Here is a 9,883-nt window from a genome sequence, read left to right as displayed (position 1 = left end):
ATACTAGCTTAATTTCAATACTACAATCTTCTAATAAACCTCCTTTCCTCACCTTTCCTTTGTACTATTATTTTCTATAATTTACATCATTATATATAATAAGCTGATCAATATAATTTTATAATTATTATTTTATACTGATGTCTTTAAAAGTAGATGGTAGAAAAAAGAACTACAAATAAAAATATATTTATATTCTCTTTTGTATTTGCCTATATATTTACCTTTTTAGGTACTCTTTATTTCTTACTATGGGTGTCAGTAATTATCTAGTGTTCACTTATTTTCCCTATTATTATTTTCAGCCTGAAAGATTCCCTTTAGTATTTTTTGTAGGGAAGCTCTTTTACTGATACATTCTTTCAGTTTTTGTTTATCCGGAATGTCCTAATTTCTTCCTAATGTTGAAGGAGAGCTTAGTTAAGCTATCCTAATGTTGAAGGAGAGCTTAACTGTCATATTCTTTTGAAATTTTTGAAGATGTCTCCCCATCAGCCAACTGTTCTTTGACCTCCATGGTTTCTGATGAGAACTCATTTATTAATCTAACCAGGACTACTTATATGTAATAAGTTGTTTTATCATTCACTGTTTTCTAATACTTTCTCTTTTGAAATGATATGTTGTATCATTTCTGGTATTAGATATCTCTCTCCACTTACAGTTTTTTGATGTTGCTGGTTTTTCCTTTTTTTGTTTGTTTGTTTGTTTTTTCTTGTTACTACCCACTTCTTTAGCATCCTGTCTGAAGTTATTTTGTAGATTTTATCTTTCCTGCAATGTTTGGGCCACCAAGATCACTACTAGCTTTCTTTTCCTTTTTCTTTTTAAGCTTTGCTTCTTAGCGTTCACCTCTGAGCTAGTATACTTTAGTGGTCATCAAATTATTGATTGGAACACTTGTTTAAAAGCTTTTCCTATATGTCTTCCACTCTTTGCCAAGAGAATCTGTGTGAGAATTCATGCCTCATACTTCAGTAGTTTACAGGACAAGCTAAGCTTTCACTTCCTGCTTTTGTATGACCTCACATTCAGCCAGAGTTGAGTGACTGGATCATTCTGGGAAAGAATGACCAAGAAAGGACCTGGGCCTACATTCTGCATGCATGCAATCTTTCAGGTTTCCAGGAATATATCAATGTTTGACTGCTAAATGTATCTGTATTAATTCATCTATTATTATGAGAAAAAGTCTTGTTTTGTCTCTAGAATTGTTTTTATCTTAAAGCACAGCTTTTCTGATATTAATATAGTCACTCCAACTCTCTAATGCTTACTGTTTTCGTGGTTTATCTTTTTATTTTTCAACTGATTTATGCGTTTGAACTTAAATTTTATCTATTGTAAACAGCATATTATGGGATCTTATTTGTTAAATCTTGTTTGACCATCTCTATTAATTAGTCAATTTTGTCTATTTACATGTAACATAATTATTGAAAATGTTGTGTTTAGGTCTACCTCTTGCTATTTGTTTTTTGTTCACTACATCTCACTTTTTGTTCCTGTATTAGTTTGTTATCACATTTGTTGGTGTTAACAAAATAGTTTTAGTATGCTTTTTTAATTTTCCTGTTGACATTTTAGTTATATTTATTTTTAATGTAATGCTTTAATGAATACATTATGCATTTTTAATTTGCCACAATTTTTTTTAAGTTACTGCTGACTTACTTCAGCTATGTATAGGAATTTGCACCATTATACTTCAACCCCTCCCCTTTTCTGTTGTTATACATAATACTACATGTGTTACAACCTAAAAATTTGGGAATACAGAATTTTTTTTGCTTTAAACAGTCATGTCTTTTAAATAAATTTCCACGAACAAAGGAAAATTTAATTCTTAGAAATATAAGAAAGAGAGAATAGGGCAGAAACATAGTTGAAAAACATAATGCTTGGACTGAGCAAGGTGGCTCATGCCTGTAATCCTAGCACTTGGGGAAGCCAAGGCCAGAAGATCACTTGAGCCCAAGAGTTTGGGGCTAGCCTAGGCAAGACGGCAAGATGCTGTTTCTACTGAAGAAAAAAAAGTAGTCAGGTGGTGTGGTGAATTCTATAGTCCCAGCTTCTTGGTAGGCTAAGGTAGGAGGATCTCTTGAGCCCAGGAATTGAAGGCCACAGTGAGTTGTGATTGTTCTACTGTACTTCACCCTGGGTGACAGAGTGAGACCTCACTTCTAATAATGATGGTGATAATAATAATAGTAATGGAATTTGCAAATTCTCCAAATTTGAGAAACACAACTCAATGGGGCTCTATATATTTATTTTAGTCATTTTATCTCTATTTCTTCAGTTTGAATAATTTATATTAATTTGGTTTCAAGTTCACTGAGTCTTACTGCTGTAGTGCCCTATTACTACAAATCCCATCCTGTTTTAATTTTCAGCAATTACACTTTTTACTTCTATAATTTCCCTTTTGATTCTTTTTTCTTTTTTCTTTTTTGGCTTAGCTTCCATATCTGTTCATTGAGTATGTCTATTTTCTCCATTATGTCATTAAACATATTTATAATAGCAGTTTTAAAGCCCTTGTGTATTAATTCAAAACACCATTTTCTGTTTCTTTTGTGTTGGGTAATTTTGGATCTTATGCTGGACACAATTTTATTTTCTAGAGAATCTGTATTATTTATTATTCTTTTGAAGTGTTTTGGATTTTATTTTGACTTACAGTTAATTTGCTAGTATATTTCTTTATTCTGTCAAGCTTTGTTTTATGTTTATTAGGGTGGTCTATTTTCCATTTGTCCTAGGTCCTAATTTGTGGTCCTTAGTCTAAACAATGGCCTTCTAGGACTTTACTTGGAGACACAAAGCTCAGCAGTATCTCTCAACTCTACTCAAGATTCCTCAGCATTGCATGACTTCTGGTATTTTTGATAAGATCTCAATTCCATAGCAGCTGCCCTTTGCTACACCTCATGGTGTCTAACTCTGTATATGACATAACAAGACATCTTCAGTATAGGAATGGTTTTACTTATCTTTGTATAGTAGTCCCCCCTTATTCACAGTTTTGCTACCCACAATTTCAGTCACCCACTGTCAACCATGGTCCAAAAATTGGTGAGTAGAGTACAATAAGGCATTTTGAAAGACAGAGAAAACCAGATTCATGTAAGTTTTTATTACAGTGTATTGTTATAATTGTTCCATTTTATTATTGTTATTGTTGTTTTAAATAAACAACTGTTTTTTACTATATATACATATATGATAAAGATTAATTTATCATAGATATGTATATATAGTATATGTAGGATTTGGTACTATGCAGTTTCAGGCATCCACTGGGCATCTTGGAACATATCTTCCATGAATAAGGGAGACTACTGTACTTCCTGAAGTGTCTGGTAGAGTCCTTGGCATATGGTTGACTCAATAAATGTGTGTTGAAATGAATTAAATTGAATATTCATTCAGGAATACATTTAGATTATATAAAACTTTGTAAAGAACAAAGAAATATTTTAAGAATTTTTAATTTTTTTTAGACAAGGTCTTACTCTGCCACCCAGACTGGAATGCAGTGGCACACTCATGGCTCACTGAAACCTCAACCTCCTGGGTTCAAGTGATTCTTCCACCTCACCCTCCCGAGTAGTTGGGACCACAGGTGTACACTATGATGCCTGGCTAATTTTCGTGTTTTTTCTAGAGACTGCATTTCACCTGTCTGCCCAGGCTGGTCTCAAACTCCTGAGCTCAAGAGATCCACATGCCTTGGCTCCCAAAGCGTTGGATTACAGGCGTAAGCCACTGTGCCTGGCCTATTTTAAGAATTTTAATATTTTGCTCTAGTGTAGAGAAATCACATATTCTAAATAATTTTCAATATTTTGTTCAGTAAAACCATATAATATGGAAAGGATCTTAAGAAAGAGAAATTGCATTTACTATTTTGGAATACTTATACCAATTTGTCTTATAAGGCTCATGTCAGTGTTAAATTCATTCATTTATTTTTATTTTTATTTATTTATTTTTATTATACTTTAAGTTTTAGGGTACATGTGCACATTGTGCAGGTTAGTTACATATGTATACATGTGCCATGCTGGTGCGCTGCACCCACTAAATCGTCATCTAGCATTAGGTATATCTCCCAATGCTATCCCTCCCCCCTCCCCCCACCCCACCACAGTCCCCAGAGTGTGATATTCCCCTTCCTGTGTCCATGTGATCTCATTGTTCAATTCCCACCTATGAGTGAGAATATGCGGTGTCTGGTTTTTTGTTCTTGCGATAGTTTACTGAGAATGATGATTTCCAATTTCATCCATGTCCCTACAAAGGACATGAACTCATCATTTTTTATGGCTGCATAGTATTCCATGGTGTATATGTGCCACATTTTCTTAATCCAGTCTATCATTGTTGGACATTTGGGTTGGTTCCAAGTCTTTGCTATCGTGAATAATGCCGCAATAAACATACGTGTGCATGTGTCTTTATAGCAGGATGATTTATAGTCCTTTGGGTATATACCCAGTAATGGGATGGCTGGGTCAAATGGTATTTCTAGTTCTAGATCCCTGAGGAATCGCCACACTGACTTCCACAATGGTTGAACTAGTTTACAGTCCCACCAACAGTGTAAAAGTGTTCCTATTTCTCCACATCCTCTCCAGCACCTTGTTGTTTCCTGACTTTTTAATGATTGCCATTCTAACTGGTGTGAGATGGTATCTCATTGTGGTTTTGATTTGCATTTCTCTGATGGCCAGTGATGATGAGCATTTTTTCATATGTTTTTTGGCTGCATAAATGTCTTCTTTTGAGAAGTGTCTTTTCATGTCCTTCGCCCACTTTTTGATGGGGTTGTTTGTTTTTTTCTTGTAAATTTGTTTGAGTTCATTGTAGATTCTGGATATTAGCCCTTTGTCAAATGAATAGGTTGCGAAAATTTTCTCCCATTTTGTAGGTTGCCTGTTCACTCTGATGGTAGTTTCTTTTGCTGTGCAGAAGCTCTTTAGTTTAATTAGATCCCATTTGTCAATTTTGTCTTTTGTTGCCATTGCTTTTGGTGTTTTAGACATGAAGTCCTTGCCCATGCCTATGTCCTGAATGGTAATGCCTAGGTTTTCTTCTAGGGTTTTTATGGTTTTAGGTCTAATGTTTAAGTCTTTAATCCATCTTGAATTGATTTTTATATAAGGTGTAAGGAAGGGATCCAGTTTCAGCTTTCTACATATGGCTAGCCAGTTTTCCCAGCACCATTTATTAAATAGGGAATCCTTTCCCCATTGCTTGTTTTTCTCAGGTTTACCAAAACAGAGATATAGATCAATGGAACAGAACAGAGCCCTCAGAAATAACGCCGCATATCTACAACTATCTGATCATTCATTTATTTTACTAATGCCAGTTGCATCCACCAGAGGTATTGAAGATGGAGAATTTAAAGTTTACAAAAATCGTTTACTAATATATCTTCATCTATAGTTTCATCAAAATAGATTTTCATTACCATTGAAAATTATCGTACATTTATTTGGAATCAGAAAATGCAGTTTTAATTCTTGTTTTGAAGTTTAATAGCAATAACATTGTGAAGTAATTTAGTTACACAGAACGTCAGATTCATCATTGTTGAAACTGGACATTATATTAGTTTCTCAGCGTTGTTTTGAGGGTTGATTTTTTTAAACATAGTAAATTACTTTGTACTGTGATTTCTTACATAGCAGGCACTCATTATTGGTATTAACGAAATTTGGATTGGAAATTGAATCCTAGTCACTACACTGCCTAGACTTGTAATGAGGTTATTATAAAACTGAATTTCACATACAATTATATGGAAATTGAAGAGTTTTTAACCATATTTTAAAATTAATTTAAACTAAAAATTAATATTAAAATATTTCCCTTTCTCCAGTTGCAATTTCTATATTTAAAATACATAATTCTGTATTGAAAATTGCTAAAATAATAGATTTGAAGTGTTTTCACCACAAAAAAAGACATATGAGGTTAATTCGCTCTATTTAGCTATATCCACAGTATATATATATTTTAAAACAGCATGTTGTACATAAATATATACAATGTTTATTTTTCAATTTTAAATAAGTAATTAAAAGGAAAGTGTTTAGTGCCCCCAAAATGCATGTATTTTACAGTAAAATTTTAAGCTCAAAATTAAGGTATGTTTTATCTTTATAATATCTTTAGCTAACACACTATTTCAAAAATGATTGAAGATTGTTCATTTATTTTAAAATTTAAAACATTTTAAAATATCAACCACAAATGAAAAATATTAACAGATATATTTTCTTAAGAGAACATATTTTTAAATGTTTATGTTCATTCTTAATCTAATTTTTCTCTTTTATTGTATTGGTTTGCAATTGAAAATCAGTGCTTCCTACTGCTGTAGAGAACTATGTAAATTATTTTCTGGCAGGCCTTGATAGCACATATGTTTCTTCTAAGAATAACTAAGAAGCAATCTGCTGGTGAGTGTACTTTACATCCTTGCATCCAAGTCCTTTAGGAACATTCACTATCTTTGCCACCTAAATAGAGCAACTACTCTGACTCCAGTGTACTCATTCTCATTTCTCCTTTATGACATCCAAAATCTGTAGGGCATAGACATATTTCAAATCAAAATTGAGTAATCATTCCGTTTTACACCATACTATCATTTAAAACGAGAGTATCAGTGGTTTTCAAATATTCACAGAGAAAATAACTTAATTTTGCCAACAGTAGAAATATATAACCATGCCATTCACATAAATTTAAAAAATACAAAAATTAACATCAGCATCAAAACTTTCACCCTAAATATTATCTTGATTTATGTTTGTCATCATACTTAAAACCTTAAGATTAAGGAGAAAGTGTTTTATGCTTGATATTGTTTAAGTCTGTGTTCCCCCAAAAGTCTCATGTTGAATTGTTATTCCCAATGTTGGAGTTGGGGCCTGTGGGAGATGATTGGCTCATGGGGGCCGATTTCCCTCAGGGTGCTTCTCTCATGATGGTGAGTGAATGCTTGGGAGATCTGGTTGTTTAAAAGTGTGTGGCACATAGCCGGGTACAGTGGCTCATGCCTGGAATCTCAGTATTTTGGGAGGCCGAGGCAGGTGGATCGCCTGAGGCCAAGAGTTCGAGACCAGCTTGAGCAACATGGCAAAACCCCATCTTTACTAAAAACACAAAAATTAGCCAGGCGTGGTGGCGGGTGCCTGTAATCCCAGCTATTGGGGAGCCTGAAGCAGGAGAATCTGTTGAACCTGGGAGGCAGAGGTTGTGCTGAGGTGAGATCCGCCACTGCACTCCAGACTGATTGATACAGCAAGACACTGTCTCCAAACAAACAAGCAAAGAACAACAACAACAACAAAATGTGCGTGACACATCCCCCTTTCTCTCTTTCGCCTGCTCTGGCCATGTAAGACATGTCTGCTTTCTCTTTGCCTTCCGCTATGATTGAAAATTTCCTGAGGCCTCTCCAGCCATGTTTCCTGTACAGCCTGTGGAACTGTGAGCCAATTAAACATCTTTTCTTTATAAATTACCCAGGCATTTCTTCATAGCAATGAGAGAATGGACTAATATAATGCTTCTCTTAAACCTTTTGAAGAGCAATGGTCAATATTTATTCAATGAATTAAGGTTTCTTTATTAAACATATTTAAACACATGCCACCAAATGATATATTTTTTAAAAATTACAAGGAGCAGCAGCATCTTCTTTGTGAGAGTCTCATTTGCTTTCTTAGGATAAAAATTCAAATGACATTAAGCATTTCTTTTTTTTACCCAGAAGTGCTATATCTATCACATAGTTTCTTTCCTTTCATTTCTGAAGATTTTAGTAATCTAGAACTGCATAGGATGGGACATTTTTCTCAGCACACCTTCCAGATTCTATATTTATATTGGTGAAAATGAGTTGTTCCTGCCTTCTCCAACCATGGCAGACATACTCTTACTAGCTCATATGCTCAGTCTTCCAGTTGCTTCTCCAATCCTATACAGAGTGTCATCCTTTCCTAAATATTGCAGGGCATATTACGTAAGTCTAAGAATCAGTCCTGGATATTGTTCCTCTCCTGAGACACCAATCTGGAACACAACATACAGTTCACCAAATGCACTGATCTCAGGCTCCCCTTCTGGTCCTTCCATCATTACTGCCACTGCAATGGGACTGGAAATCTGCTGTACAGGATGTTAGAATGTATTTTGAGTAGCCCATAAGTACCTTGTGAAAGTGAAAGAAAAACAATTCCATTTTGACATGATCGGCTAAGGGTCTCACAGGAAATTTGAGAGTGGTATGTTAAAGTGGTTGAGAAACAGCCCTCTCATCTCCCTTGACATACAAATCAATGTTTCAGTTTCTGGTTTCAAAAATTCTACCTAGTCTCTTTTATCACAGTCACTTTCATTAAGAGGTAAAATGAACAACTTTAAATCTCTTTTTATTTTTATTTTTTTTTACAGTTGGAATTATTTAAATTGAAATTTAAGGTCATCCTAAAGCTTATGTAAACTTCCTGGTAGTTTTGAATGTGAAAACTGATTTGAAACTTCCCTTGATTTTCTGTGTAATATCTGGGACATTCTTTCTGAGTTCTAGTGTGAACTTCTGAAAGGGAGGCTTCTCTAATTATATCTTGCTGCCTCTTTTTCAATCTCACCTATACCAAGGAGAATAATATATTATTATAAAACAAAGTTAAAACGCACTAAAATGAAAAATATATACTTTAGGAATTCTCTAAAACCTTAACTCTATTTAGAAGTGGAGAAATGACTACTGACACAGAATAAAATTTTTCTCTTTTGTCTGAAAGTAGTAACTAGTGGACAATGTTATGGTTAATACTATTAAAACTAACAAACAAAATTTACATTATTTCCCCTCTCCCTCGTGCAATCCAGGGACGCCTCTTGTAGCTTCTATTTTTTTGTATAAAATATAGTCTCAAACCCAGTCTCTCCTTTCCATCTCCACTGATAAAAAATTAGTCCAATTCTTCAGTAACCTGCAGAGGGATTATTGCAATTTCTTCTAAAATTTAAAGAAATATATTTTAAAGATAACATTAATTTATACAAAAAGTATTAGAAAACACAACAAAACGAATAGACACATTGAGCAACCACAACCTATCAAGTAATAGAATGTTATTAGCTTCTTAGAAGGCCCCCGGAAGTACTTTTTCCTTGCTACTGCTGACAGCCATTTGGGCTGTCTTTAGTTTGGGACTATAGCAAATAATGCTGCTTTAAACATTCTGTACAAGTATTTTGTGCGTATACATTTATCTTCTGTGCATATATACCTAGAAGCAGATTTGCAGGGTGAAAAGGCAAGATGGGCTGTGGGTGGGATGTGTTAACTTCAGCAGATATAGCCAGTTTTCCAAAGTGACTGCACCAGTTTACACTTGTATCACCAATGTCTGAGAATTCCAGTTGCTCCACTGCCTTGCCAACACTCAATATTGTAGATGTTTTGGATTTTAGTCATTTTGTATGTAGCAGCATTTTTTTAATCCAATCCCATCATCAATAATTGGGTAAAAAGTTTATTGGCCATTTGTATATATCACATCATTTTTGAAATACCTACTCTTGTTACTTACCTATTTTTGAGAGATGAGATTGTCTATAATTTTGAAAATGTGGCATTCTTTATATATTCTGATTAGAGCCTTTTGTGAGCTTTATGTGCTTCAACAATCTTGTTTCACTCAGTGGTGTATCAATAAGTACCTTTATTGATGTCCTCTGAGGACATTCTTAATTTTAATGTAGTTAAATGTAGGATATGTTTGCCAAGTACTACAGTGATTAAGATAGTCTTCTATATTATCATCTAGAAGATATTTTGCTTTTCCTT

Source organism: Pan troglodytes, chromosome 6, assembly GCF_028858775.2.
Source record: "Pan troglodytes isolate AG18354 chromosome 6, NHGRI_mPanTro3-v2.0_pri, whole genome shotgun sequence".
In the NCBI taxonomy this organism is placed as follows: domain Eukaryota; kingdom Metazoa; phylum Chordata; class Mammalia; order Primates; family Hominidae; genus Pan; species Pan troglodytes.
This window is presented reverse-complemented; position numbering follows the sequence as displayed.